Below are 6,805 nucleotides of genomic sequence, written 5' to 3' on the forward strand. Positions count from 1 at the left end.
AAGTAGAAAGACCTTAGAAGACTGTCTCATTTGCTTTCCTTTCTAATTTCAAAGAAGAAACTGGGCAAAACAGGGAAAGTGGCTTGTACAAGGTCACATTGTAAATTAGCATCAGAGCCCAGGTTAGAAATCTCATCTCCCATCTCCCTTTAGGTTAAGCTAGATTTGGCAGGCATTCATCTGGATATTTTATCTTAAAAAATATGACAGGCTTTTCTTTTCGAATCCTCACTGTAATCATCCATGGAAATGTGAACATTTAAATTTTCAGACAGCTTCCTACTATCCCTTTAAGAAAAATAGCATGAGCAATGACCTCTAATGAGCACTATAGCAATGCTCCTTTAATAAAATGCCACCTAGTGGAGCTTCGGAAACTGAACACACTTCTTCCACATAGTCCTCTCCACGAGAATACCTTCGTTAGGCTCACATTTTAATCAATATTATCTCCCCAAGTGTTACATGATTAAAAATAACACTGAAAATTGTCCTACTTTCGGAGAACAGCAGGGAAAATGAAACTGCACAAAAAATAAGCTAGTTCACAAGAAATAAAGTATATGGGGTCACATTGAAAACCATGGAGCTAAAGGGCCTTAAATCTTCATTTTCATTCGACTGTAATGAAAAACAAGGGGAGGATTAAAAGGAAGTCTGTTCTGCTACCGCCGTTCCACGCTCCGGGGCCTTCACGTCTGTGTGCAAGGTGGAGGTTGGAAAGGGGCGCCTTTCACCATGAACAGCCGGCCCAGGACGGGCCACACCAGGAAGCACTGAAGGTGTTGCCCAGGCCAGCTCTCTGAGGGCACTGAGCCCCTCAGGAATCCAGTTCAAAGCCTCCATCTCGACAGTAACGTGGGCAGTCATCATGGAAGAGTGAATACATCAACCTGGAAAACTCCAGTGGAAAACTCCAGACGCTGGCTGAATACCTGGCAGGACAAGGTCCACCCAGCAAGAGGAAGACCTCTCGAAAACGGAAGTATCCAACATGGAATTAAAAGACTGTCCCTTGGGAGGCTGAATAAGCTTAAGTCAGGACAATTCCACTGGTTGTTGATTTTAAAGAGGCTAACTATTAACCATTTGGGAGACCTAATATTTAAAAGGAATTAGAGTGAACTGTGCATAATGGTGGAAGATTTAGGAATTGGCCTTTGTCTTAGGTTGTTTCCCCCTCAGACACAGGCTCAGAGGGAGATTTGGGCACAGGATGCTGATTAAAAAGTGGTCTTGGGAGAGTGAAGGGAGCTGAACTGGTCCAGGGAGGTGCTGAAAGGTAAGGCACCAGCAAGGAAGGCCTCAGACCCCACCAGGCCTGGCATCGAGTGGCCACTCAGGGTTGTCCTGCCTTCGGACAAGGGCTTCTGTATACAGCCGTGTCTCAGTTCTCATAGGCTTCAGAACCCATCAAACCCTGTACTCATCACACTTTGAAGAGAAAAAAATGTTTTAGCACTCAATGCTTGCTTGGGACTTGTTGTACTCGCTAGACCTTGTACGAGTCACCATGCCACCCTGCATGAGAAAATGTTTCATTGTTTGGTACTGGTCAGTTTCAGCACTTGTCATGAGTTCTGGAACTCGTTAACGATGAGGACCGAGGTCCCACTGTACCCGGGGAGGAGCCCAGGGGGAGGGGTGTGGCGTCTAGTTAGCAGTTAGTTCTATTTGAGAGTGGCTCCCAGAGAAGGACTCACTGAGAGCGGTAAGAGGTCAATGCGTGGAAGCCTCAGCTTTGAGGGGCTGCGGGCAGCTCCCAACAGCACCCGCTACAGCCTGCTGTCCCCATTTCTCTGAAACCTCAATAGGAAGTTACTCTGTCATCCTCAAGGCTAAGTAACCCTTAACCTCTTAATAGTTTGCCTTAGAAACCTAATTTGTTCTTTTCTGTCATAGAAATTGGGCCCCACTTTGAGTTTTAACCTCTCTGTGTCTCATTTCTTAATCTGTAAAATGGTTACAATAATAGTACCTCCTCTCATGAGCTATTATGGGATTAAATGAAATAATAACTGTGAACTGGCATAGTATCTAATTCACAGTAAACACAGTGAGCATTCATTATTACTGAGAAACAAAGATTTATGTTTATTACACATACAAAAACACAAAACACGCGTGTTCGTCTTCTAATCTCCAGTATTCTCGCCTAGACCATAGTTCCCAAAGATTCCCAAGGCCCTTCTTGGAGGTCCCATGAGATTAAAATTATTTTTATAATACTATACCTAGCCTTCAATTACCTTTTTCACTTTCATTCTTTCTTGAGTTGAAAATGGAGTTTTCTAGAAGCTACATGACGTGTATTGACATTATTGCTCTGATGTTAATAGCTTATTAGTGCTGTTCTTAAATAAATTTGCAAAAATTTAACTTTTTCTAATATCTAATAGAGTAACTATTGATAGACATAATTGCCATAAAAAAATAAAAAGCCTTTTTAGGGTCCTCAGTAGTTTTTACAAGTGCAAAGGAGTCCAGGGACTAAAACGTTTGAGAACCACTGAGCTGGACAAGCTCTGTCACCTCTTCCTAAGTCTCTGCTCATGCCAGGCCTGCCACAAAGCCTGCCTCATGGCCTCTCCTGACTTCCGCTTCAAGGCTGTTCTCTCTGTTTTTAACACTGAGATTTATTCAGGATATGATCTTGGGGATGAGGACATAGGACGGGGTCGGTGTGCTTTGCCCCTAGGGACGGTCAGAGGGAAGGTTCTGGAATACCAAATGAAGTACCAGAGAGCCAGATGCTGCGGTCAGAACTTGCACAGAAGGTGCTGAGTGGCACCAAATGTATCACGAGCGGCGGATGTCCCACACTCAGTTGCCGATTGTATTTTGGGAGGACAGCCATGTGCAGAGCAACGTGGTCTCCATCGTTAAATAAATGATCACGTGAGGCTTTCTCTAATATTACCATAGAGATGACTCACTCACATCAATTTGACAGTGGAGCAGAAAATTGCAGGAATGCAGTTTGGAACTGTCAGAATCTAGGGAAGAAACAAGAGAACTCTCACAACGCCTTAGTTTTCATCTTCCCTCCAGCCCTTGATTACAGTGAACCGTCGGTGTGAGGAAAGGACTATGAACAGGAGGAACAGGGTTGCTGTGTACCCAAAGGGAGAACTGCATGTGAAAGGGAAGCAAAAACCCATCAGAAACGTCGTCATCACTCTCTGTAACCCTGTCCTGCAGCAGCCCGGGGGCCCCTCCGAGTGTCTCTCCCGGCAGCCCTGTCAGGTGGGGGACGGCCACCCATGTGTGTGATGGAAGAGGAGCCCGCACACGCGAGAGGTTTAAAGGCCACACCTCAAGTAGGTGATAGAACTGGGTCACTCCCCCTCGGCTCTCCACCGCAAAACAGAACACTTTGCCTTTTGTGTGCCAGGGAGGCCCCGTCTTCAGTTTAATTTAATGTTTATCAATCCCCTAACGAGGCACAGAGTTAGAATCAGTGAGATCTTTAAAGATATAAAGCTGGACCCCTGGGGGCCCTGCTCTCGAAGGAGCCACAGGACAGGCTGAGAGTGAAGCAGTCTTCACGGGTGAGGAACGGCTTTAGAATCTCATGGACCCCCAGAGGGTGACAGACAGGAGAGACAACACTGCAGTGTTATAGGTGCTGTTCACGTGGCACTTCAGAAGCACCTCTCGTTTCATCCCAAGTTCTCCAGAAAAGGTATAATGATTGTCCCCATTTTATAGACAAGTAAACAGAGGTCCAAAGTGATGAAACAACTTGTCCGAAGTGCATGACTTGTACAATCTAGTGCTTGGATGCAAATCCAAGTCTGAGTGACTGACAACACCCGAGGCTGCTCTCTGCTCTCCTGCCTTCAGAGGGAACATTGCTGACCATCAGGAATTGGTAGGACCTAAGATAATACGTTTATACATCAAACTATGATGTCCCTCTGTCTCTATCAGTTAGAATTACCCCTTTCTGCTAGGCAGAGTGGCCAGTGGCCCGGATGTGGCTTTTATGCATCAGACAAGAGAATCCTAAAACTGGTATTAACCATTTGCTTGCAGAGGGGCCTTCTGGATGGGGAATTTGCAGTGTGAAAGAGCATTATCAATTACCTGGGAGCACAGTTGTACTTTTGTTATCATACCATACACAAGTGTCACTTCAATGAAAAGAAAGGCCGGTTACAAAGGGAGGGAATAAATGAAGAAAGAAGGGAAAGGAGAAAGGAGATTTTGAAATGCAGTTAAAGGATGCATAGCAATTTGAAAGATAGAAAATAGGAAAAGGTATTCTAGGAGACAAAAATTTGAGGAAATTCTGTGAAGTGATGTTATGGGCTGACTTGGTTTCACCCTCTCCCCAAATTCCTATGTTGAAGCCCTAATTCCCTGTTCCTCTGAATGTGATTGTATTTGGAGATAGGGCCTTTAAAGAGGTGGTGAACTTAAAATGAGGCCATTGGGGTGGAGGCCTAATCTGATATGGGTGGTGTCCTTGTAAGAAGAGGGAGAGACACTGGGGATGGACATGCACAGAGAAAAGGCCATCTGAGGACACAGCAAGAAGCCAGTCACCCGCACACTAAGAAGAGACCTCTGGAGAAATCAAACCTCCATCACCTTTGTCTTGGACTTCCAGCCTCCAAAACAATGAGGCAAAAAAAATGTCTATTGGTGAAGCCACCCAGTCTTCAGCATTTTGTTATGGCAGCCTGAGCTGACTGGTACAGGTAGTGACGTCCAAAGTCTTTGTGCGGAAGAGTCTGAAGTGGCCGCCATAATGAAAGCTCAGGAGGGATTACAGAGAGAGAATGTAGAAAAAGCAGCTGTAAGATCATGGAGACACCTTCTTGTTATTAAAGAAGATCAGATTTTTCAGACGAGCTGTGAAGAGTAAGGAAGAAGGGAAAAAGAGATTTCTCATCTATAGTCTTCCTATTTCAGAAATGCTTATAGAACAAGAGTGGCTGCCAAGAATTTCTAACAATACTTTTCTTTTCCTGGCCACTTGTAAAGTCACTTCACCTCACCAAGTTTATGATTTTCCACACTCTAATTGTTGTCTTTTTTCCCTATTCTATTTATCTCTGTCTTGTTGCCCTCCTCAATCTGATTTCTGTATCCTAATTTTATTCTAAACCTTAACTTTCTGAGGACTATGCAACAGCAAAAACATACTGACCTGTGACTCTACTAAATAGAATATCAGAGAGAAAAGAATTTCTGGCCATCTTGTCTAGTCATCTTTGATCATAAAAAAAATAAAATAAAAAGGGAACAACTCTCACAAGGTCACACAGGCACAGTTAGTCCCATGTTAATTAGTCCCGTGTCCTTCTCCCCAGTTCACTGTGCTGTGTCCGTCGCCTCTTTGCCTGCACAACTCATTCTATGAGCCCGGTTTTTGCTGATGTCAGAACAGCTCCCAAACCAGGTTGTCTTTTCTCTACATAGAGTATCAGTCCCCTGCGTGCAAGGGACAGGAGAGAGCGCACATGGAGGTTAGCAGCTGAACCGAGGTCACCCACCCAACCTTGGTCAGAACTGACACCTCATCTCTCCATAGGCCCCTGACACCTCCATTTTCTTCACCCTGCAAGGTGATTTCAGCATGAAATTCTCAATGGGAAAACAATCAATGCCCCACTCTTGTACCTGTTTCCAAACTCAAACAGGCCAACTTTCCTCCAAGAGGCCAGCTGTGATCAAATATGGGGAGTCCCTCTCTTCCACCCCCAGAAGCTCCTTCTACCTGACAGTCAACCAGAGCTGTGCTCTGGTGGGAGTTGGAACAGACTGCAGAAATTAGTCTATGCTCTAGTCTCCAGCTACTTGTCTTTAAGGTTCTGCTTAAATTCCACATGATAAGCTCTAGGTTCTTTACCAGGTAGTTTTTCCCATTTTCAGTCAATTGTTTGAAAGTTGTATTTTTTACTGTAACCATTATAATCCAGGCTTAGTCTCGGAGGGACTTTACATTGAAAAAGTGTAGTCCATATCCAGCGATAATGAGAAAGGAACTCCATTCTCTACCCGATCACACTAATCCTCCTCCACCAAAATCCTCCTGCTTCCATCCTCTTCTCTGAGAGGGAGCTGTCCCATCACCATCCTCCCTGCCACGCCCTTCCTCTGCTTCCACTGAGGCAGCTTTCCCTGCCTTTCCCTTCCTTCACCCTCTCCCTGCAATCCTTTAATACATAAGTTGACTTAGCATCTCTCAGCAAGAAAGAGTTGTTCCTTTTATATGGGGGAGAGACTGATCTGGTCATGTGGGGGTTCACTTCTGTGGTTGTGTGAGTCCGCCAGTGTCTTCTCATTCCAACCTATGGGTCTTGTTGAAGTGACCCGACCCCAGAGCCCCTCTTTCACGTGACAGTGCTTTCAATATTTGACAAATGGTTCTTAAGCCTGTGTCCACTGTCTTTTCTATTCCTCAAAACAATCAGGCCTGCTATGAAGTCATTCCTTCCCTGGCCTTCCTATGTGACATGTAATGTGGAAATATTGTGTAACAGGGGTTAAAAAACAGACTTTAGCATTATTGTTAACAAATATTAATTACATACTCAAATATTAATTAGGCCAGTCATTAATCTAGGTGCTGGGGATAAAGTGCCAAATAACACCCTGCCCCCTCCTCCCCGCCCCAGGAGAATACCTTCTGGTTGAGAGAGACCGAAAATTAATTAGTAAGCAAACAAATATGTAAGATATTATGTAGTGATAAAGCTGAACAAATTAAAGCAAAACATTAAAGAGATGGAACGGGTGGCGTTCCTTTAGCTGCAGTGCTCAGGAATGGCCTGCGGAGGAGGAGGAGACGTTG

This window comes from Pteronotus mesoamericanus, unplaced genomic scaffold, assembly GCF_021234165.1.
Source record: "Pteronotus mesoamericanus isolate MK-2021 breed Mesoamerican mustached bat unplaced genomic scaffold, CSHL_Meso_final contig_2, whole genome shotgun sequence".
Classification (NCBI taxonomy): domain Eukaryota; kingdom Metazoa; phylum Chordata; class Mammalia; order Chiroptera; family Mormoopidae; genus Pteronotus; species Pteronotus mesoamericanus.